The 25,439-nt window shown below is 43.0% G+C and overlaps 1 protein-coding gene across 2 annotated transcripts in view; it reads left to right on the forward strand.

The window, feature by feature from the left end:
- ZNF710 (zinc finger protein 710) overlaps positions 1–25,439 on the forward strand; it is a 163,001-nt gene that overhangs the window by 62,463 nt on the left and 75,099 nt on the right. The window contains exon 1 of one of the 2 annotated variants that reach the window (XM_068272480.1): positions 5,844–5,904. The exons of the other annotated variant lie outside the window; for it this stretch is intronic. The gene's annotated coding sequence lies outside the window, so the exon portion shown is untranslated. Of the gene's footprint in view, positions 1–5,843; positions 5,905–25,439 lie in introns of those variants that run through there. 2 annotated transcript variants of the gene reach the window in all.

A 25,439-nucleotide genomic window follows, 5' to 3' on the forward strand; every position in this document is an offset into this window, starting at 1 on the left:
GGGGACCCCACAATTTTTTTTTTAAATTTCCACACTCTAAACATAAAAAAAAAATTTGGGGGGAAAATAGGAAAACATGCCAGGGATCTTCATACAGCCATATTGCGGCTGTATAGCGATCCCTGGCCAAAGCGCTGCGGCTGCATATAGACCCCCTGGAAACCCCATCAGGAAATTTATTGCGCTTTCGTTTGATGCATGTAAAATTACACTACCGTTAGGTTTGCTACTAAAAGTGACATTTACCGCATTTAAAAGTATACTTTTTTTCCTTCGAAACGTTAAAATCGATTTTCTCAAAAACTATAAGGTCTTTTTGAAAAATTGTTTTTTCCTCTTATTCCTAATGATCTCCTTAACATACCCTGCAAATTTAGGGTTTCTAGCATTTAAGGTGGATTTGCTATTAACCATTAAAGTCGGCAGGTTTTTAAATGTGTTTTTTTTTCCTTTGAAACTTTTAAATCGATTTTCTCAAAAACTATAAGGCCGATTTTGAAAATTTTTTTTTCCTCTTGTAGCCACTGGGGGCCCCTACAAGCTCTGGGGCCCTGGGGCAGCTGCCTCCTTTGCCTTAATGGTAGCGCCGGCCCTGCCTAAAAAGGATTTAAACAATGATGCTGGCCAGCTTCCCTGCTTACTACACAGTTTTTGGGCAGTTGGACGGAGCAACTGCCATTCACTAAGTGCTTTTTAAAATAAATAAATCCCTGAGAATCCCCTATGAAGAGATGGACTAGTCCAAAACATGTCACTTCTGTCAGATTTCTGCTACCTACTGTAAATGACAGCAACATAGAAGAAGAGTAATGTAAGGCTCATTTTACTCTGGAAAAAAGTACTTCTTATTTGTACAGGTCCTTCTCAAAAAAATTAGCACATTGTGATAAAGTTCATTATTTTCGGTAATGTACTGATAAACATTAGACTTTCATATATTTTAGATTCATTACACACAACTGAAGTATTCAAGCCTTTTATTGTTTTAATATTGATGATTTTGGCATACAGCTCATGAAAACCCCAAATTCCTATCTCAAAAAATTAGCATATCACGAAAAGGTTCTCTAAACGAGCTATTAACCTAATCATCTGAATCAACTAATTAACTCTAAACACCTGCAAAAGATTCCTGAGGCTTTTAAAAACTCCCAGCCTGGTTCATTACTCAAAACCGCAATCATGGGTAAGACTGCCGACCTGACTGCTGTCCAGAAGGCCATCATTGACACCCTCAAGCAAGAGGGTAAGACACAGAAAGACATTTCTGAATGAATAGGCTGTTCCCAGAGTGCTGCATCAAGACACCTCAGTGGGAAGGAAAAAAGTGTGGCAGAAAACGCTGCACAACGAGAAGAGGTGACCGGACCCTGAGGAAGATTGTGGAGAAGGACCGATTCCAGACCTTGGGGGACCTGCGGAAGCAGTGGACTGAGTGGAGTAGAAACATCCAGAGCCACCGTGTGCAGGAAATGGGCTACAGGTGCCGCATTCCCCAGGTCAAGCCACTTTTGAACCAGAAACTGGAAGACTGGGGAGAGGGAAATGCCAAAATGCCTGAAGTCCAGTGTGAGGTACCCACAGTCAATGATGGTCTGGGGTGCCATGTCAGCTGCTGGTGTTGGTCCACTGTGTTTTATCAAGGGCATTAAGTCTGCCTATAACCTAATAAAAACTGGTGTGTGTGGGTATGACTTTGTGGCTCCATTGATCGATGTGTGGAGAATGATTCTGGACGATTTTTATGCGATTCAATCAGTTGATACCAGGGAAGACACACCGTCAAGTGGAGATTGTTCCACTTCCTCAGTTCCTGAGGACTCGCCTGCTTCAGCACCTTTGGCTGATTCAGCGAGTGATTCAGAGCTCCTTTTGTGTGAAATTGAAGTTCCTGTAATTCCACCCTGTACCATGGATAACTCAGTGTTACTTCCCAGTAAGACAGAAATTACTAATACTTCCTTAATCTTGCCCTGCACAAATTTCTCAGCAGAGGACCCAGAGGTCCTGCTGACTTTTGAGTCCAGCCTAGCCAGTACTCATGAGTCTTTGTTCAGTGAAACAGACACCAGAAAAATCTTGCCTGTCTCTGCAAACACTTCTGCAGAAATTACCTGTGTTAATAAAGTTCAACTCCTGTCTGATCCAGCAGATGCCAATAGATGCACTACATCAGTTTCTGAGTCCCAGCAATCCTGTCCAGAAATCTCAGAACCCCAGCATCTGAATTTTCCAATTTCACAATTTTTGGTGATTTAGATGCGCAAACATTGTGTTTTGATCTTCCTGTTTCTACACCTCACTCTAGTTTCATGAATAACTCAGAGCGTCTGCTATGTGAGTCCGAAATCGCAGAATTATTACCGTGTTCAGAAAATGTTCCAGTGAACTTGCCCTGTACCATGAATTGTGCAGTAGATCTCTCCAATGAAACTCAGGTCACAGAATCATTATGCTGTCCAGCAGGTGCTTCCATGGTTTTGCCCTGCAGTGTGGACTGTTCGGTGATCCTGTCCAGTGAAGCTGTGGTCACAGAGTCTTATGCTTCACCCAGTACTTTGGATACTTCAAACCCTCTAGCAGAACAGTCTGAGGCACTGCTTACCTCAGTTGGTGTTGCAGTAATATTCACTTGTCTAGCAGCTGTTTTGGAATTACAGTCTGCTCTAATAAAACTTGATGAATTTCTGCCCAGCGAAGCAGAAGCCATTGAAATATTGTCCTCGTCAGCAAGTGTGTCAGATACCTTGCCCTGTACACAGTCTGATTTAACCAATGTTGTTGAGTCCCTCTCCAGTGTTGTAACAGCCGAGGAACTCCAGCCCTGTCCTCTGAATGTTTCAAAAGTCTTGCCCTGTAACATGGATAATTCTGACTCGCTGGAAAAAATAATAGAAATCTCAGAATTTCAGTCCGGGTTAATGAGTGTTTCTGAAACCCAGCCCTGTATCCTGGAAAATTCTGGTTCTCTGGCCGGTGTGGCAGAAGTTCCTGAGTCCCCTTCCTGTCCAGTGAGTTACTCAGTTTTGCCTAGTTCAGTGGGGATTGCTGCACTACTGACTTGTTTTGCAGCCCTTCATGAGCTCCAATCCAGTGTATTTGATGAGTCTCTGTCTAGTCCAGAAGAAGTTATGGGAACCCTGTCTAGTTCGGTGCATACATCAGAAGATTTGTCCTGTCTTGTAAATGCCCCTGAACATGATTTGTTAATAACTTTGCTGGAATCAGAGACATCTAAGTCTGATCCTGCATTTTTTAGTGAGAATCCAGTAACTGTGAAGTCTAGTCATGATGATTTTTTTTTGCCCAGTCCTGGTTTCGGTCCTACCTTGACTGACTTTGAGGTTTGCAGTTCCTTGACATGCCCAGAAGTCTCTCTTGTGCCGGTGTGCCCAGATGTGCTTCGTATGCCAGAGTGCCCAAGTGTGTCTGTGTTGGCGTGCTCACACGCTTCCCTAGTGGAGACATGTTCTGATGTTGCCGGTTGGCCTGCATGCCCGGAGATGGTTCTGGTCCCTAAAAACCCTGATCTTGATGTTTGTCCTTGTGACCCTGACTCTAGAGTTGCCCTGGGTTCCATAGGGGTTCTTGATGGTTCTCCATGTGAGCCTAAGGGGCGTTCTGACCTGTGGGGATCTCTTTGGAGCTTCCAAGTGTTCTGGGAGATCTCTGAGGAAACTTGTCCTGGTACCTTGGACTGGTTCAACGGTGGGTTGTGTGTTGGTGGGGACAGTTCCGGTGGGCATTGCAAAGGCTTTGGCGTTTTTGGACAGTCCCGGGAAGGCGGTGGGTATCGCTCAGAGAGTTTCTGGGGGCTTTTCTCTGGAAGTCGTGGTTCTGATGGGTATCACACTGAGGCTTGTGGTGCTGACGGGCATGGTTCTGTAGGTTCTGGTTCTGATGGGTCCAGTCTTGTGGGGACTGATTCTGGAATTTGGTCTTGCCGGGCTGTCCCGGTCATCGTGAATTATCAGTCAGATTGTTTTGTTGGGAATTTCAGTTTCGAAAAGCGTCTGGTATCCGCTTTTAAGGGGGGGGGGTAATGTTATGATCATGTCTGCAGCGTTTACTGCTGGCTGCAGTGGTATTGTAACCCAAGCAGTTCTGATGTCATTACATGCATTTTCTTGCATAGTTTGGTTTGCACTTAAACTAGTTGCTGATTCCATCTGCAGTCACTCTGAAATTAATGACAGTTTAACATGCTCTTGTGTAAACAAACATTGTCTGCTGCAGTGGAGGGGCAGTCCCTTTCCTGCAGGCTGCATATCATTGTCTGCCTTTTCCTGCTATCAGCCTGTGATTAATTACCATTCACTTGTGTGGGAATCTGCAGGTCTGCTCCCATTGGATGACCTCAGTATAAAGAACTGCTTCCTGCAATGTCTCATGGGCTACCATAGTCTCAGATTCTATCTGTTACTCTGCTCGTGCCCCACCTCGTTCCTGGTCCGTGTGGACTGCGCTGACTCCTGCGAAGGGGTCAGCGAGTTCTCCTAGTTCTGCTCTTGTTCTAGAAGTTGTTACTTGCTTGTCTTGTGTCATATATTGGTTCATCGCCAATATATACGCATACTTGCGCATTTTGTTATTTTCCTTGAATTCGTGTTACGTTGATACATCAGTGTCGCTGATATATACGTACACGAACTGTTTATATCCTGTGTTCCGTTAGTCAGCGTTCCAGCACGCTGAGCTAGTTATCCTGTTCCTGGTCCTGTTTGTGGATTGCGTTCATCTCTGCGAAGAGATAGCGAATCCTTCTGAGTCCTGTTCCCTGTATTACTCCAGTCTTAGTCAGAGTTCCTGCTTATGTCATATATCGGTTCATTGCCGATATATACATATGTTAGTCAGACGTTACGAATAGTTTCATTGATAGCTGTAATTGTAATACGCTAGGAAAACATACTTATTGTGTATTTATCTGTGTTACGTTCATCTATCTTGATCCTGCTATTTCCTGTCTCTCCTGTCCTGTCTTTGTGAGGCACGCCATCGCCGCAACGCATTGGCTGCCTCATTCCAGTCTGTCTGGTTTTGGACGCTTGCTGTCGCTAAGTAATCGCTAGCTAGCAAGCGTTCATTCTGTCTACCTGTCCTGATCTCCTCAGTCCTGGTTTATGCGCTCAGCGCTACTTTGCGCTGAGACGTTATTACGAAAGTGTTGTTTGTGGCTGTTCGGATCTGCACCGGCTCTGTGCACCACAATCTCCTATTGGAGTCAGTCCTCTCCTCCACTAAACTGGGGATATCCTGATCCCTTGTGCTGGTGTGTGTACCTCCTTCACGTCAGCTTATGTGTTGTATGCTGACTGTGGAGATTACACCTCCAAGCTTAACAGTAATGAATGTAAAATATATGAAAGTCTAATGTTTATCAGTACATTACAGAAAATAATGAACTTTATCACAATATGCTAATTTTTTGAGAAGGACCAGTATATGTTTGCATATATTTTACATTTTACAATTTTTCGCCATAGTGCCCCTTTAAGTTGTGTACACACATCCAATTTTGATTTGCCAATCATTGACCAATTTTACCACTCTCATGAGAGATTGACCTGCACAATCTTTTTATAGTATTCACAATCAGTCGGCCGTCATACTACATGGAAGTGGTAGAATTGGTCAATCATTGGCCATTTAATATTGGTTGTGTGTCTGCCCCTTTTCAGTGATGGCTGGTTTATAATTGGAGTGGGGGGGTGTAAGCTGCCACAACCCGTTATACCGCAATGCACCCACCACACTGTGTACGTTGCATAGGTGGTGCATTGCAGTGCCGTAGGCCGTCTTACAAAGCGGCTGTTACAATGCACTCCAACTCCTAACTGTGAACGTGGCTTTATACAAGCAGTTCAGGATTTGGCAGCACAGTACAGAGGTCAGAATCCTAAGGTATATTATTACCTTTACATTGGTGTTTTCACGCATTTAACTGAGACGCCGATAAGCAAATGAGAGCTTAATGATAGGAAAGGATAGGGAAAAAGTACTTAGAAATTATATGGGACAATTATACACAGTCCAAAGGTTTCTCGCACAAGTTGTGTTGTAGAAAATATATGCAAGGTCCATGGAACTTGTTCTGTACATATTTGCTATTTCTGTTGTATTTTGAAGTAAGAAACTAAGTACTGTTAAAAAAAAATTAAAAAAAATCTGCAAATAAAGGCATGGCTGTTGCTAGGACTGGATGTATTATACAGTGTGAGCTTTTACATACTGTCATCCACTCAGCACTGATCTCTCCCCGTTTTAGTGGACTTGACCTTTAACGACAATTGAAATGAAGCTGCAACGGTTGTACACAAAAAGGAGTAACTGCAGGAAATTATACAAGGCATTGTTATGAATGGCCTATGTGGAATATGCCAGATGGCATATCCGTTAGCATAAATGTTGGTGAAAAATATATTAAAGCGATGAACTGGGCAGCTAAGTGGCTACATGGCTTGATCTTTTCCCTGGTATTCTGGGATTCAGCGATCATTAGGAACACGAGTTCTGTGCAGTGTGTGTCTTTTCTGCTGTTGCATGTGTTTTCTGTGACTCTCCAGTTATCTCCTGCAGCTGAGGCATAAGCTAGTGTGTATCTGCATGGCACAGGCAGGGGCAGGAAATTATGAGCTGCTGTGGGGACAGGAGGTGATGTGGGGAGTTCTGTTTTCCCTGTAAAGTCCTGAAGAAAATAATGGGGCAGTAAAAAGACGTAATAACTATAAATGCAAACTGATCTGCGAAGCTGGTTGGTTGTACATTATGGACAGAATGGGCAGGTTGTGGTGCATGCTAAAAGTTGTCTGTGTGTAGAAACCATGGCTTTAAAGGATACCCGAGGTGACATGTGACATGATGAGATAGACATGGGTATGTACAGTGCCAGGCACACAAATAACTATGCTGTGTTCCTTTTTTTTCTTTCTCTACCTGAAAGAGTTAAATATCAGATATGTAAGTGGCTGACTCAGTCCTGATTCAGACAGGAAGTGACTACAGTGTGACCCATACTGATAAAAAATTCCAACTATAAAACACTTTCCTAGCAGAAAATGGCTTCTGAGAGCAGGAAAGAGATGAAAAGGATCAATAGTTTATAGATTTTAGCTCTGGCATACTTCAATGAATGTGTCATTGAGCAAAAACCGTAAAACAGTTAAAACGTAAAAAGTAGATTTAAACCTAAAATAAAAGTGTGGAATATCTTAAGTCATTTTTAGGAGAAGGAAGATAGATACAATTGTTTATTTCATTCGTTTATTTTCGCCTCGGGTGTCCTTTAAGAAGCACCAAGTCAGAAGCCTAGTATGTGTCATGGGCTATAAGTCAGAATAATTTATTTTGCCCAGCATGACTGGGTCCTGCTCGGAATTGGGTTTGGCACAATACATAGCTCTAAGTAGGGGATAGAGATAGATGGGCACGTAATGTGCAGCTAAAGGGAATCTGAAGTGAAAATAAACGTATATAATGATTTGTAAAGACAGCAATGCACTGGTCGATTGCCACCAGATCGACCAGCAGATAGAGCCCTCTCTGATCTAATCTGATCAGAGAGGGATCTAATGGCTACCCATAGACTGCACACAGATTTTGAATCGATTTCAGTAAATCGATTCACAATCTGTGGAGCTGCCGCCTGCCTCTCTGCCCCTGCTCCCCTGGCCAGCCACAATACATTAACTGTTCTGCCGGCACGAGTCCCCGGGTCCGTGCTGACACTTTCTCTGGCTGGCCTTCTTCATCTTCACTTCACTTCCTGTCCCATCCTGTGAGACGGGGAAGTTCAAACAGTAGTAGAACTTCTGTCCCGGGTACTCGCGCCTACAGGACAGGTAAGATTATTGCTGCGTCGGTCGTTGCCGAATCAAAGGCTGCTAACGATGCGCTCCCGACCCGCCAACGATTGAGCAAAATTTTCCGTCTGGACAGATCGACAGAATTGATTGATTTTGGTTGGAAATTGGTCGATCGGTCCGCGTTTGCGTAATCAATTTCACAGCAGATTCGATCACAGTGATCGAATTTGCTGTCTATCAGTGGGAAATCGAGTTAGTGTATGGGCACATTATGTGTAGTACATCTAAGAAGTAAAACATTAGCAGCAGAGACAGTTAAGAAACTCCAGTTGTTATTTATGCAAAAGAGCTTATCTAAGCTCAACGACTTTCAAAGTCACAGAGAGCTCTGTCTTCTGAAGCTTATTATCTCAAGTGTCTGTCACTGTGTTTTTTTTTTCTGCAGAATAAAGTTCAAAAGTTAACTAGAATGCTGAGTAGTGTGTAAATTGCAAATATTAGAGAATGATGCAATGTTATAAAATAAAACAATATAACTGAAAATAAAAATATGTGACTATTTTCTTTGCTACTAATGTTCTATTAATTATCTGTACACATACAATCCAATTATATCATAATTTTTTTTTCTCACTTCAGTGTCACTTTAACCAGTTCGGTCTATCTGGACGAGTTTCCTCGTCCAGATAGGCACTGCTGCTTTACCTGCGTGGTGCGCGCGATCGGGCGCACCCGCCGCTAGCACCCCGATCAGTAAATGGGAATATAATTCCCATTCACCGATCTAATTTCCCCGCAGAAATACTGACGCTTTCTCTCCAAAGAGCGCGGTATTTCTGCCCCCAGGAAACTTTTCCCCAGGACTTTTTTCACTGTGGCCATCTTGTGGCCAAATAGTAAACTGCACCCACATACATTTTTGATTAAAAAAAAATATAATTTTACATTTAAAATTAGTAGTTTCCCTCCCACACCAAAAATTACCCACATACACTTTTTTTTATTAAAAAAATAAATAAATAAATACAATTAAAAAAAACAAAAACAACATAAATAGTTACCCAAGGGTCTGAACTTATTAATTATGCAAGTCAAGAGAATATGTTATTATATTATTTAAAATTATAAGCTTATAAATAGGGATGGACGCAAATTGAAAAAATGCACCTTTATTTCTAAACGAAATATCGGCACCATAAATTGTGATAGGGACATCGTTTAAATGGTGTAAGAACCGGGACACATGGGCAAATAAAATACATGCATTTTAATTACGGTAGTGTATATTAATTTCAAACTATAATGGCCAAAAACTGAGAAATAATGAATTTTTTTCTATTTTTTTCTTATTCTTCATGTTAAAATGCATTTACAGTAAAGTGGCTCTTAGCAAAATGTACCCCCCAAAGAAAGCCTAATTGGTGGCGGAAAAAACAAGATATAGATCAATTCATTGTGATAAATAGCAATAAAGTTATAGGCGAATGAATGGGAGGTGAACGTTGCTCGGATGCATGAGATTTTCGGCACTGCAGCGCTGAACCGGTTAACAGTAGCAAAGAAGACCATCCGTCCAGGAGGCGGGTGCATGGTACTCTAGCCACCTCAGTGAAAAGCCCTTCTGAAAGTATGCCATGCCTTGCCACAAAATCTGTCATAACTTTTGTATTGCTACACTCACTACACTTTGGGGTGAACACCAAATCCACAGAAATAGTCTCACATCAGCTGAATCAACACATACTCAACAGTAATTGCGTAAAAACCAAGGGAATAAGGGGGGTGGAGGGCATGTGCAACAAATCCGATCAGAGAGATTTTTGGGGTATAAAAAATACAAAATCTTTATTAAACACAAATATAGTAAATGAATGGCTAAAAGACACAGGTAAACCCATGTGAACGGCCGCTCATCCACACACCCACACATACATACAGCCGCGCCTAACTATGATCACCTAATGTGATCCAGGATCCCAAAAATGTCACAGTTAGGCCTAGGTTAGACCAGAGCAGTAAGCGGAGATGTTAGTCCAGCTCGAATGCAAAACCGCTATTGCAACAAGCAGAAAGGTTCACAGCAGTTCACAGCAGTAAAGTGTTGGCTTATAAGCCCCAAACAGACTCCATAGGGATAACAGCAGGGATGATGACCAAACTATACCAGATCCAGATGCAGTGTAGCCGTGGTATGCTGAAAAGGACGACTTCCACATCTGGTCGCTCAACCCACCGCCGGAGCTCATGGCTAGGGGAGAGACCACAACCTTGCAGATCCACAAGAGCGTTGAGTCCCTGCTATGGGGCCACTAGATCCAGCCACACAAAGTTCTAGGGGGCAGCAGACAGACGAAGAGCAGAAGAAGTCCGCCAAGTGATAAGCAGCAGACCGCAGGAAGTCACCGGTATGCAAAGCACTCACATGTAGTAAATGGATAAAGTCCCTGCCGTGTTGGGTTTCATCAAACCGCAATGAGGGCAGATGGTCTGTGTGGAGATGGCACCAGGATGGTGGGACAGCACATGGCAGAGTACAGTGAAGAATTCACATCACTAGCAGTCCCTTGGTGGGACTCGCGTTCCACAGCCTAGGGACAATTATGGAGTGAAGCCAATTAATGTACCAGTATGTTATTTGGATGTCAGAGGAAATGAGAATGCCCTGAGGAAACAGAAATGCAAGGGTTGGAACATAGAAGCTCCATGCAAATGGTGTCCTGGATGTGGGTGAATCTGAGTCCCTAGTGCCGCATAGTGACAGTGCTGAACACTTTTCTACCATATTACCCAATCCCAGTCTTCTTGCCCTTTTTACATACTGCTGCTGGCATGATGGCACCATCTGCTTTCTAATTTCCAATCCTAATGCCTAACTTACTTCTACTAAATGGTACAGAAAATTTGGATGCACTGTCTCTGTGTCCACCTTAATGGAGAGAATGGAGAACAGGCAGTGTTAGAATCATTATAGGATTGACATGAAGTCCAGAAATCAAGAGCCATAAAGGAAAACAGACCATAAAGTATATGCAATAAGGATAGTGTGATGCATTTTATGTTGTTGCAGGTTTACTGTATATACTCACATATAAGCCTAATTTTTCAGCACAGAAAAGGTGCTGAAAAGTTACCCCCTCGGCTTATGTGCGAATCAGTGGAGCAGTATGGATGGTGGAGCAGGTTTTGTTACTGGCAGAGGAGTGTAAGGACCGTGCACTAGTTATCCTGCTCTTGCCTGATGGCTCCCTGCTGTGTCCATGCCCCGCATCCCCTGCAACACGGGGTGCAGAGTGCGCTGCTCAAGACTACCTGTGTCTTCTGGCTTGTGGAGTGGAGCGTGGAAGCAACGTGTCAGCAGTGAATTGATTGGGGATTCTTCCTGTGTGGCAATTGCTCATATCTTAAATCTCATATCTCTGATGCCATCTAGTGGCATCTTTAGACACAGCTGTATCATCATTGGTGCACATCTGGTTATGGGGAGAGAGAATGACTTGTACTGGGGGCAGATATGGCTACTGTGGAGGGGGCTATACTGGGTAGGGGGCTTATACACAAGTCAATCACTTTTTCCTGGTTTCTGAGGGAAAGTGGGTACCCCGGCTTATACGCAGGTCGGCTTATATGCGAGTATATACGGTACTTTAAACCAGAAATAAAGTCAAAGAGAGCAGGCTAGCATTTTGTAAAGTCAATGTAGTAACAATGTTCATTGTCTTGCCTTATAAAATGGCAGCGCTTTGAATCTATAGTCTGTAGAGAGGTTTGGTCACTGCAGTAGTAGTCTGGGACAGACTTGCCTCTGTTTTGATGTCCTGAGTTGCTGTGGTCATTAGTGGACCACTTATTGTCTCTCATGGCACCTGTGTTCACATAGCTCCCCTCCTGCTGCTGTGCTGCATTACAATGAGTGAAATGACAATTCAAACCCTGTTATAGATTTCTATATCCTTTAAGTAATGTTGTTATAAAAGGTATAACTACAGTTGTGTCAAAAGGTACTTGCCCCATCCTGATTTCCTTTATTTTTGCCTATTCATAACATTTGTTTCTGATCTCTAAACAAATGTAATATAATACAAAAGATAACCTGCATCAGAGTAACACACAGTTTTCAATGCTTATTTTATTTATTGTAGGACAAATGCTCACTGACACCCTTGTCAACTATGTGAAAAAGCAGCATAGCAACAAAAGCAACAACTTTCTTAAAGCCTTATACTTAGTTTTAGCTCTGGGAATCAAATGCTTCAGAAAACAGGAGATTCATGTTTTGCATCACCTCGATGACAATTTTGCATATTTTCTCTGCAGTTAATTTGGACCTATTAAGAAGGGGGCCACTTGGGGGTGTTGACTATAAACTGCCCTTTTAGGGTCCCGATACAGCATCCATTTCCATCAGGAGCTTGACTAGGCTAGGCTAAAATGTTAATTTTGTGTTTTTTAGTTTTGTTTTTTTTAACCACTCAATGGTGGTCTTGTGCTTTGGATTGTTGCCATGGAACTTCAGATCAGGATCAGACTAAATGTTCCCCTAGTACTTTTTGATAGAGAGCAAAATTTCCTCAGTTTCCCTCAGGTATGAGAACTCACCTGGGCCCTGAATAAGCAAAGCATTCCCTCACCATCTTACTTCTACTATCATGTTTGACTGTGAGCATGATATATTTATTGTAGTAAGCTGGGTGCCAGATGTTGTACAGGGCCACGGAACATGTTGACGCTTTATAAATCCATAATAATAATGTAAGACTAACTTTTTAGAAAATACCTCTATTGACTCCTCAGTCTTATAACAAGAGTTTTGGAGATAATTGTGTTATTTAACAAATGAACTTTCATGTTCCTCTTGTTTAGCAGTGGTTTGTCCTTGCAACAGCTCATGGATAGCATTCTGACCAGTATCTTTCTGATGGTAGAGCTGAGAGAAGCCTGTTCTTGCTTAGACTTCCCCCAATAAAGTTTCATGCTCTTTGGTGTAATTGTTGCTGCTTTTGTTTGTATACTTCAAGTCATGGAGATGTAGGCTCTCAGCTGGTTTGCTGAAGAATAGTTTTATAAAATGCCTTTTTATCTGCTGTCAGTGTAAACCTAGCTTTAGGCAACTTCATATTACTAGAAAGAAGTTTAGGTTCAATGGGGTGTATTAACATAATGGGCTTGATTCACCAAACTGTGTTAACTTATAGCAGGCTGCGCTAGCGTGTTTGCATGCGTTTTCATGCGCAATCGTGAATTTCCGTGTTCAATTGTGCCCGTAAATTCATGATTGCACGCAAAACGCTACCGCGGCTGTGCTAGGAGTTAGCACGGTTTAGAGATTTAAGCCCCATGTCCCATCCAAAGACTGACTAAGCATTACCTTGTACTCATACTGTGCTGCATGATCTGGTCTTTCTTGTATTCCTGTATTGTCATATTGCTGTTTGTCACCCCTAAATATTGTCTGTAACCTAAATTAATGTCCAGCGCTGCGTAATATGTTGGCGCTTTATAAATACAATAAATAATAATAATACTAATAATGTCTGTAAAATTGCTGGGTTCAGGTAGTGCATGGCAATTTTATCAGTGCTTCCAGCACTTACATACCGGGCCCATGCAAAAAGTGCAACCAACGTGTTGCTATGGTAATGCACATTACACTGACAAAGGCTATGACATTGTGGGAATAACCGAGACATGGATGGATGAAAGTCATGACTGGATAGCCAATTTAAAAGGATACAATGTGTTCAGGAGGGATAGAACAGGGAAAAAAGGTGGAGGGGTTTGTCTCTTTGTTAAGAATTCTTTTACAGCTGTCCTCAACGATGAGATGGAGGAAGATTGCGAAGATGTGGAGTCCGTTTGGGTAAATATTCATGGTGGAAATAAAAGTTGCCAATTGCTTATTGGGGTATGCTACAGACCACCTCATATTAATGAAGCTGCAGAACTGCAATTACTACAGCAAATTGAAAAAGCGGCAAGTAAAAATGAGGTCATAGTTATGGGCGACTTCAACTTTCCAGACATTGACTGGGGTATTGAGGCTACCCATTCTGGTAAAAGCAGCAGATTTCTGGCAGCACTACAGGACAATTACTTGACTCAAATGGTAACGGAACCAACAAGGGGGAATGCGTTACTGGATCTGATCATTTCGAATAGACCAGATAATGTAACAAATGTGCAGGTTCAAGAACATTTGGGAAATAGTGATCACAACATGATAACGTTTGATCTGGTGACTGATAGGCCACGGGGCAGCGGGACCACTAAAACTATGAATTTTAGAAAAGCAAAGTTCAATCAAATTAGGCAGGCACTAAGTTTGGTGAACTGGGATAATGTACTACAAGGGGACGACACTGAAGGGAAATGGCAAGCTTTTAAACGTATTCTCAATCAATATTGTAGTATGTATATCCCATATGGAAACAAAATGTCTAGGAATAAAAAAAGGCCTCTATGGATGAATAGAAAGGTTAGAGATAAAATGAAGAGGAAAAAGAATGCCTATAAGGTCCTAAAACAGGAGGGGTCCGAGGCTGCACTCAGCAATTACAAGGAGTGCAATAAAAATTGTAAAAAAGAAATTAGGCTGGCAAAGATCGAAGCTGAAAATCAAATCGCTAGGGATATCAAATCTAACCCAAAAAAGTTTTACAAGTACATCAACTCTAAAAAAAGAAAGGTTGACTGTATAGGACTCCTAAAGGATGAAGGTGGAAACTCAATGGTGGATGACCAAGGTAAGGCAGAGTTATTAAATGCTTTCTTTGCTTCTGTCTTTACAAAGGAAACAGCACTGTTGCAAATTACAGAGGCGGAAGAGTCTCAATCTTCTAACTGTAATATTAAATACTTAACGCAGGAAGAAGTAAAGGCAAGACTAAATAAATTAAAAATAGACAAGGCACCTGGCCCGGATGGCATGCATCCTCGGGTCCTAAGGGAATTAAGTTCAGTTATAGATAAACCCCTTTATCTTATCTTTTGTGACTCTCTTGCAACTGGCAGAGTCCCAGTGGATTGGCGTACAGCCCACGTTTTCCCATTATTTAAGAAGGGCAAAAAATCAGATCCAGGAAATTATAGACCTGTAAGCTTAACATCAGTTGTATGCAAACTATTTGAGGGGTTACTAAGAGATACTATACATGACTTCATAGTAGAAAATAATCTTATTTCTCAGCATCAACATGGGTTTACTAAAGACAGGTCCTGTTTGACTAACATGCTCAGCTTTTATGAGGTAGTGAATGCTAATATGGATATTGGGAATGCTGTAGATGTGATATACTTAGACTTTGCTAAGGCCTTCGACACTGTTCCCCACAAAAGTCTGGTGCAAAAGATGAGGATGCAAGGACTGGGGAAGAGTCTGTGTGCTTGGATAGGGAACTGGCTAATGGACAGAAAACAAAGAGTTGTGGTCAATGGATCATACTCAAAATGGGAGACTGTTAGCAGTGGGGTCCCACAGGGGTCTGTACTGGGTCCAGTGCTCTTCAATTTATTTATTAATGACCTAGTGGATACAGTAGTGAGCAATGTTGCTATTTTTGCAGATGATACAAAATTGTGCAGAATCATCAACTCTAAGGAAGATAGTGTTATATTGCAACAGGATCTGGATAGGATGGCTATATGGGCACATACATGGCAGATGAAATTCAATGTTGACAAATGTAAAGTCATGCATTTTGGTCGTACCAATGGTCTAACACCATACAAAATAAATGGGATACAGTTGGGAACATCAAACTTGGAGAAGGACTTAGGAGTACTCATCGACAACAAGTTAAATAATCGTACTCAATGCCAAGCCGCTGCAGCTAAAGCTAACAAAATTTTGGGATGCATTAAAAGGGAAATAAAAACTCGAGATGCTAGCATAATATTGCCCCTGTTTAACTCTCTAGTAAGGCCACATCTGGAATATGGAATTCAGTTCTGGGCACCACATTACAAAAAAGATATTGCAGTTTTAGAGCAGGTGCAGAGACGAGCAACAAAATTGATACGTGGGATGGAAGGTCTCACTTACCAAGAAAGGTTAGATAAACTGGGTTTATTTAGTCTAGAGAAAAGACGCCTTAGAGGAGATCTAATTAACATGTATAAATACATCAGAGGGCAATATAATAGCTTAGCGGATGAGCTTTTTGTCCCTAGGCCTTCTCAAAGGACTAGAGGACATGATCTGCGCATGGAGGAAAAACGTTTTAGCCATTTATTTAGGAAAGGGTTCTTTACAGTAAGAGTGATTAAGATGTGGAATGCATTGCCACAGGAAGTCGTTATGGCAAACTCTATACCTGCATTTAAAGGGGGCTTAGATGCTTTCCTTGCGTTGAATGACATCCATGGCTACAATTACTAGGTAATGCCAATGATGTTGATCCAGGGATTTTATCTGATTGCCATCTGGAGTCGGGAAGGAATTTTTACCTTGTAAGGGTTTTTTCGCCTTCCTCTGGATCAACAGGGATATGTGAGGGAGCAGGCTGGAGTTGTACTTTGTACTGGTTGAACTCGATGGACGTATGTCTTTTTTCAACCAAAGTAACTATGTAACTATGTAACTGTTTGCATTATACAACACACGATGTGAGAAGAACTGGTAACATTGACAACTGGTAACATTGACAAAATCTGAAGTGTTTTTTCAATGCAGCCCTCAAATTCTATCTACACTCTTCTTCTTCTCTGCTCTTTGGGTTCTTTTACGCCAAAAATCTCATAACCAGGCCCGGATTTACATCACAGGAGCCTATAGGCACAGATGTCCTGGCATCTTAGACTTCGCCCTCCACAAACCTACAAACCCCTGCTGAACCTCACCGCAAGTGTGCTGGCTGTCCCAGCTCTCACTTCTCCCTAGTTACAGGTGCCCCTTACTATTAGGTAACCAGAAGTACTCTCAATAATAAGTAGCTAGAGGTACCCCTGACTGAAGAGAGAGCTTGTCAGTGGAATGCTGAAAGCAGGGGGAGTAACCTCTCGTTTACACTCCACTCAGGACTCTGCATAGGGAAAGCTGGAGGGAGACACTTGGGAGGGGATTGAGCCGCCTTTACATAATCAGGCGCCTGTAGGCATGTGACTACAGTGCCTTATGGTAAATCTGGCCCTTCTCTGAACGCAAATAAATTCTATTTTGCTGCACTTTGCGATTTTCTCTGTTTAACAGAAATTTGTAACATCATTTAAAAAAAACAAACAACCTTACCTGGGGCTTCTACTGGCCCCCTGCAGCCACCCTCTGCCCATGCCGGTACTCAACGATCCTCCAGGCCCCAGCTGCAGCTAAGTTTCATTTTTGCCGACTTCCAAGTTGACATCAATTGCGCCTGCGCGCCTCTGGCTGTGCGCTTCCTTGTTCATGCTCCCATTGCAGTGGGACATCCTGCGCAGACGCAATACGTGAAAACCTCATACTGTGCCTGCGCAGGATGCTCACAGCAACGGGAGTGCGAACAAGGACACGTAGCCAGGGCCGCTTAGGTGCAGTGGCCAGCAACTGAAGAAATTGAGCCGGGGCGGAGGCCTGGAGGAGCCTTGGGAGTACCGACGCGGGCACATGGCAGCTGCAGTGGGCTGGTAGAAGTCCTAAGTAAGTAAAACTGTTTTTTTTAATGATATTACAGGTTTCCTTTAAGCCTCAATCAAAACACAGGAAAAATGCAGCAAGGCAGCGATTGCCTTTTGAAAAAAAATTGGACACTCATTCAGTGTGAATGCATTCTCAGGATTAGCATTCTGATAGAAACTGACCTGGAAAACAGCAGCATTCCAAAAATCCGATCAGAACGCACTTGCTTGAAAAGGCCCTCTATCTGTCTTCTCTCCACTCTCTCTGAACATTCTCTCTCCTCTCTAATCTACAAATCTCATCTAACCACCTGTTCTTTGGATCCTATTCCCTCCCATCTCATTCCACAGCTGTCCTCATCTCTCATCCCTGTACTAACATCTCTGTTTACCCTAACCCTCTCCATTGGAATCTTACCGTCCCCACTCCAAAAGGCTGCTGTGACACCACTACTTGGAAAACCATCTCTAGACCCCACTGCACACTCTCCAGCTATGTCCGTATTTAACTTCTCCCTGACCAGTTGACTTTTACATACCTGGAGCTTCATCCAGCCTCCCCTAGTATTTGAGGTCCCTTGTTCCCCTCTGGGTCCCATCCATTATTCCGCTGTCACCCCAATTAAAGTCCATGACCTGGCTGGTTCATGCATGAGTATGTGGAAGATATTCATTGTTTATCTGATTTACCACAAATTATATAGCAATGATTTGATATATGCTGGGCTGTTTTTTTCTCTTTTTTTTCATGACTTTAGTTCTTCTTTAAATTTCCCCCAGTTTTCTGCGAAATGCTACATTTAGGAGTTTTTATTGGTAGTATATGGCAGTGAGGTATGTAAATGCCCCTCGTGAGCGCAGTATGCAGTGTCATATAGCTTTAGATGACCTTGGTTGTGTTAAATGCTTGCTGTGTATTGCATGTTGTTATGTGTGATGAGAAACTATTCAGTAAATCTCTCAACCTTCCTGTAATGAAGAGTTTCCTTTCACGTTCCACCACACGCTTTTTGCCAAATGCTGTATCCTCCAGGGGAGAGTGTGTGCCACAAATAACCGCTCAGGTACTCCGCAGCCCCTTGGATATCATGAGAGAGGGCCAGCAATGCGCTGTCCCTGATTAATAGTGGGACAGATCTTGACTGCAGGAGGGAACCAATATGTCAGCTGTGTTTTCCCACCTGCCTGCTTCCAATATTAATTATCTTGAACCAAATTCCAGGACTGGAGGAGATGTTCAGGGTATAACAATGGCTCAGGCAGACTTGCTGGAGACATCATTCTAAATTCCAATGTCATAACCTTGAAAAAGTCACTGTATCTGTACTTGGCACCCAAAGCTACATTTTAAGCCTGGCGGGGCAGGAAACTTTGTGTTTGTAGTAATTAAAAAATGTGGACACTATCTGTTTGTTTATATTGAATATTAGATTGATAATTTTAGAAGCTAAAGAAAAATTAAGCCCAATTCCAGTCATTTTTGGTGGGGTTTGGATAGCAGTGGAAATTATTTAAAGAATGCTTGAGAAGTCAAACATTTAAGAAAGTAAATGCTTACCTGGATCCTCCAGAGGCAAGCCCACTTTGTCCTCTGGTCTCCCTTAACATCTAAAGTTCCAGTTAGGAGTCGGCACACCATCTATTTATTCCCGGGTGCCTGACAAAGTGGCAAAGGCTATGCCACATCGATACAAATGTTCCAAGGATTGTCAGCACACCGTTCTTAATAGCACATACTTTATTGTGCCAGTCTCCACAAGGTAGTCCAACAATTGTTTCGGGGCCACGCAGGGTCCCCCTTCATCAAGGCATGTGGTTACAAGGCATTTCAACTACATTCACTTTTTATATCAAAAAATCCCCCAATTACCCCACCCCACACAAGTGACCTCACAACAGACATCATATTGATTGACAGCGGTAAACAATGAACACTTCTCATACATTATTTGTAATCAAAAGAGATATTCAGGTTTCAAATATAACCAGTGTACTCAGTACTACTGAAGCCATGGATCTTACCATCCAGATCTGCCCACACTGTCCCAGGTGCCATCAGCTGCCCACTGTGTCAGTGAAGTTTGAATCCAGCACCGCCCATCCGGCCGTTATGTCCACAAACTCACGGTCCTCCCATTGGCTACGGGTGGTTAATTCCTCCACCGTTCGTTGCTGAAGTGCGGGGATGTGGGCGGGGCCTGATGCCCACGCTCACTCTCCGCTGGCGTCTCAGCATCCACTCGCCGCTGACAGCCGTGTCCCGCCTCTGTGCACGTGTCCTCCCACATGCCAAGAGCGGCCAATCGCAATGTGGTTGCTGTCATACGTAAAAAGGAACGCAAACCATGCGTCCTACCAGGACATTGCCAGCCATGAGGGCGCATGCGCCATGCATACTATATGATGCAGGCGCTGCGTCACCACATGTCCGTCCACTCACAGGGGAGCATCAACCCAGCACTGCGCTGCCATGGTAACCCCTAGGAAACCACGGTGTTATCACATGCTCAATACGGTCACCTGGATTATTGCCATGGTGACCACAAAACGACAGTATGTGGCATACAAAGCACTGTGCGGCATTACTGTATCCAAACAATGTTAGACTGATGGGGATCTCTGCAGGCTAGGGAGCACATCAAGGAGAGACCAAGGGGGGGAAAAATGGACACGAGATGGGAAAAAACATTTACTCAAGGAAAACACATGAGGAAGGTTGAGACAATCAAGGGAGGGAAGGAAGGGGAACAAGGCTCCCACATAAATGAGGCTCCCATAAATTCCAACCTGTAACAAATAGATAAGAAATAAACATCAATACCTCCGCCATTCAGAATGATGAAGCAGAAAAGTGCAATTAAAAGCATTTATACATCCTGTTAAAAAGAACTGTTCAGATTAATCTGACATATACTCATCTCTCTTTCAGAAAACAGGAAAGTGGGTTATTACTGTTGAGTCCTTTAGGGGACAGGGTACCCATTTCATAAATCCAGAAGGCCTCTCGTTGCAAGAGTCTCTTTTCCCAGTCCCCAGTACGTTTGGGCCTTTTAACCTGTTCAATGACAACCCCTCTAACCTGGTGGGCGTGTGATTATTTTCTACACAATGTATAGCTACAGGTTTGGTGTAATCTAAATTTTCATTCTTTTCCTTTGCAGCCCATACCACCCTAATGTCACTGCGATGGCGTTGGAATCTTTTTTGAAAGGGTTTATAGTTTGGCCTATGTATGCCAATCCGCAAGGGCATTTCAGCATATATATACAGTGGTCTGTATTGCAGTTGTAATACCCACTCATCACATATTTTTTACCGCTGTTAGGATTCAAAAACTCCACGCCTGTCATGATGGAATCACACATATTACAGTTATGACATTTATAACCGCCCTTTTTTTGTGAGAAAACAAATTCCTTTTTATATTTAGGTTCTGGATCTGCCTGGACTAACAACCGTTTCAAGTTGGCACCAGATCTGTATGCAAACATGGGTCTTTCTCTTATCTCGGCTGCTAATGTGTGATCCGCCTGTAGAATGTCCATGTTCTTCATGGCTGCCTGCTTGACCAGGCCAGATCCCTCACTAAATGTCTGGACAAATTGTATTCCTTTTCTATTCACCCTTGGGGCACCCCCTTCGAATATTTCCAGTGCTCTCACTTTTGCTTTTGCAAGCACCCTCTCGGGGTACCCTCTTTCCTAAAATCTTGCTTCCATTTCCGCAAGGTTCAAATTACACATTTCAGTATCCTTGAAGATCCTCAGAACCCTGAGGAATTGGGATATGGGTAAGCCCTCCCTGAGATGTTTTGGGTGTGCACTTTCAAAATGCAGGAGGGTATTCCTATCAGTTGGTTTTCGGTATAGTGTTGTAGTCAATGTTCCTCCCGTTTTAATAACTATAACGTCCAGAAAAGGTATTTGTGTGCTTGAAACCTCAGGATTGAAAACTATTCCGGAGAATATGCCATTAAGGAAAATAACAAAGTCCTTAAATTCTTGTTCACTGCCTCTCCAAAGCAGCAGAACGGAGTGAAAGTTTCAAAAAGGATTTGTCAGCATTGGAGAAGGACGTTGAAGAATATAAAAAATTCATTCAACAGAAAAAAACGTGATAAATATAGACTGGTTTGTTTAGATTACAAGGAAGGCCGTGTGTATCCATGGGTACATGGAAACCAGAATCCAGGGGAAGACCATTTCCCTACAGACGATGGCCAAAACCACAAAAACCAGACCGGCCAAGGTCAAAACCAAGACAAAACCCAAAACCAAATGGTGCAGGAAGCGATGTTCTAACGGAGAACCCCAGTTCAGACAGCAAGGAACATTGACTACAATACTCATGGCTGGCAATGTCCGGGTAGGACGCATGGTTTGCGTTCCTTTTTACGTATGACGGCAACCACATTGCGATTGGCCGCTCTTGGCACGTGGGAGGACACGTGCACAGAGGCGGGACACGGCTGTCAGCGGTGAGTGGATGCTGAGACGCCAGCGGAGAGTGAGCGTGGGCATCAGGCCCCGCCCACATCCCCGCACTTCAGCAACGAACGGTGGAGGAATTAATCGCCCGTAGCCAATGGGGGGACCGTGAGTTTGTGGACATAACGGCCGGATGGGCGGTGCTGGATTCAAACTTCACTGACACAGTGGGCAGCTGATGGCACCTGGGACAGTGTGGGCAGATCTGGATGGTAAGATCCATGGCTTCAGTAGTACTGAGTACACTGGTTATATTTGAAACCTGAATATCTCTTTTGATTACAAATAATGTATGAGAAGTGTTCATTGTTTACCGCTGTCAATCAATATGATGTCTGTTATGAGGTCACTTGTGTGGGGTGGGGTAATTGGGGGATTTTTTGATATAAAAAGTGAATGTAATTGAAATGCCTTGTAACCACATGCCTTGATGAAGGGGGACCCTGCGTGGTCCCTTAACATCTAGGCTGTGCTGCTAACACAAGCGTGGCGGTACTGCACCAATGGGCACACCCACACCTGTGCAGTAGCATGGTGCCACTAGTGCACAAGTGTCCTCCCCCTTTACTGTGCAGCGGAGTATGTCCCTGATGTGATTTCTGCCTTGTCAGTAATCTTTGGGGTTCTGCGCTTGAAGACGGGGGTGCAGTAGCATGGTGTCACTAGTGCACAAGTGTCCTCCCCCTTTACTGTGCAGCGGAGTATGTCCCTGATGTGATTTCTGCCTTGTCAGTAACCTTTAGGGGTTCTGCGCTTGAAGACGGGGGACCGGAGGACAACATGGAAAGCCTCTATAGGATCCAGAGGCTTCCCTCTTCTGAAGTATTTTATTGTATACAAGGTTTGCCTTGGGTACATCCTTTTTCAGTTACATTGTTACATTTGTTAGTGTTCCTGATGAAGGCAGTTCTTCGTACTTCCTGTAAATTTACTGTGATGGAAACAAGGGCTGTTTCACACCAAGAGCGATTTGCATCACAAAAGTGAAGCATGTAGCATTTTTGGTGCGATTGTGATTCTGTAACGTATAGAAAAGCAAAATCACTTCAAAATGACTGCAAAATCTCTAGCGTTTTATAGGGCTTGATTCACAAAAGCGTGATACGGCCGTGCTATGCAGTTACCACGCGATCTGACGCATGCGAAGGTTTGCACGCGTAAAGGCTTACGCCCGCGTGCTAAACGAAGGTTTATGTGCAATCACGCTTTCGTTACGCACGCGGGCGTAAGCCTTTACGCGTGCAAACCTTCGCATGCGTCAGATCGCGTGGTAACTGCATAGCACGGCCGTGCTATCAGTTATCACGCTTTTGTGAATCAAGCCCATAGTGTGAAAGAGACCCGGCTGAGATTCAGGTGGCAGTTAGACTCTGACTAGTATGGCTACAACCCGTATCAGAGGTGTATTCCTGTCTGTGCCCCTTGCTTCACTTGTGTCATTGAGGACAGAAAATAAGGAGATATATTTTTATGCTGCATTTATTTGCTTCCGATTAAGATCTTTACTTTAGTTTCTCTACCAGACGCTAGCCTAGTCTAAGTACACCTGCCATTAGAGAGCTATGGAAGTTGGCTTAATGGACTTCTAATAAATGGTGTCTTCCTGGCTTTAATACGTTCAGAATCACTCACCGGCGGCAGGAATACAAATAAAATGCACTTGACTGTACAGTAATCTGGCATTTTTGTTCTTTTTCTCTCCAGGAAGTCACATCCTGTCAAATCCGCCACTACATTTTCATTCACTTTACTCATTTATGTAGCTCTGGGTAATATGTTGGCTCTGCATAAATGTTATACATAAGTAGATGTATGCAGGGCTAACATTTCCTGCAGCTTTTTGCAGAATATTCTGAAAAGTACGCTAAATATTTATGTCAGTCAGTTGGTCTAGAGCAGTAATGGCTAACCTTGGCACTCCAGCTGTGACAAAACTACAAATCCCATCATGCCTCTGCCTCCCCGAGTTGTGCTTAGAGCTGTCAGAATATTGCAATGCCTCATGGGACTTGTAGTTCCACCACAGCTGGAGTGCCAAGGTTAGCCATCACTGGTCTAGAGTATAGAATCTAAAGGAAAACCCATCAATGCTACAGACTTAATTGTACAATCCAGACAAATCTGTGCAATAAGTGGGCAACCCTGATGACCGAGTCACACAAGCAATAAGAGACAATTTGCACGTCATGCATTCTTGAGGCTGCTTTTCATACAACTGGATGTAAAAACTTTGTTTTAAAGGGAACCTAAACTGAGAGGGATATGGAGGCTGCCATATTTGTTTCCTTTTAAACAATACCAGTTGCCTGGCAGTCCTGCTGATCTCTTTGGTTGCAGTAGTGTCTGAATCACACACCTGAGACAAGCATGAAGCTAATCTTTTCCGATTTCAGTCAGACACATCTGACCTGCATGCTTGCTCAGGATCTATAAGTAAACGTATTGGAGGCAGAGGATCAGCAGGACAGCCAGGCAACTGGTATTGTGTAAAATTAAATAAATATGTCAGCCTTCTTTCCATTTATGAAAGCAATACTGAACTGCTGGTTTCTAATAGAGCACTGCTATTCATGTATTCCTTGTATAAGGTTTCTTCTCTGCTGTGTTATTTCCCCTTATTGACGTTAATATTTGTTTATATTCGTATACTTAGTATGTTTCACAGCAGTCTTTTAATTAGGAGGCCAGAAGTAGTTAGTGTGTTTCCTCCTCTCCTTTCTGTCCTAGCAGTCTCTCCCACCCTTCTCTACCCTAATGTCTCTGGTGTTTTCACACTTCACTCTATTTTCATCCCTCTCTTTTGTCCTGCTTGTCAGCTTCACGGTGCCCTCCCTCTCCACCTCTCCACCAAGCTCCCCTCTCCCTGGTTCTTGTATTCCCCTCTTTTTATCATCTCCCTCTGAGTCTCCACATACCCCCTCCTTCTTATCACACAGCACCTCCTCACTTTCCCATCTACACATGCCCTCTACCCTCGCTCGGGAAACTAGCGTTCGTTTGATATTTCTCTATGGATTTTTCGTTGTATAAGTGTGTTTTCCATGTGTGTGGAATGTAGAACATGTCTACATTATGCTGGTTTTGTTGACTAATGTTTGTAGCTTTGATTTGCCTGATCAGTACTTCTCTCTGCAGGTTATTTCCACTGACAGTATCCGTAGCTTTCTACATTGATATGTCAGTTCCTCCTTTCATTTATAGAGTGTGCAATCACCAGAGTCTGTCATTATTCTGAACAATGTGTCAGTCTGACACAGATTCCTTAAAATAGGATGGAATTCTATGCCTGGTGATTGTCTGCTTTTCATCTGGGCTCTGTGTGGATATTCTATAGATCTCTTACTGTTCAGGAACTACAAGATTCAGCATGTTTATATAGGCTCTTCAGGAAATCTTGTGATAGAAAAACAGCAAGAATACTGTATACTGTTGTGTAAAATTTCAGAAAAATAACATTATTTTAGTTCTAAAAAGGGCTTAGGACATTATTTTTGTGCTGTTCCCATATTTCCTTTTCCAGGGACCTCCATGGCTTTATATAAGGGTTGGGTCACTTTTATAG

This window comes from Hyperolius riggenbachi, chromosome 3, assembly GCF_040937935.1.
Source record: "Hyperolius riggenbachi isolate aHypRig1 chromosome 3, aHypRig1.pri, whole genome shotgun sequence".
NCBI classification, from domain to species: domain Eukaryota; kingdom Metazoa; phylum Chordata; class Amphibia; order Anura; family Hyperoliidae; genus Hyperolius; species Hyperolius riggenbachi.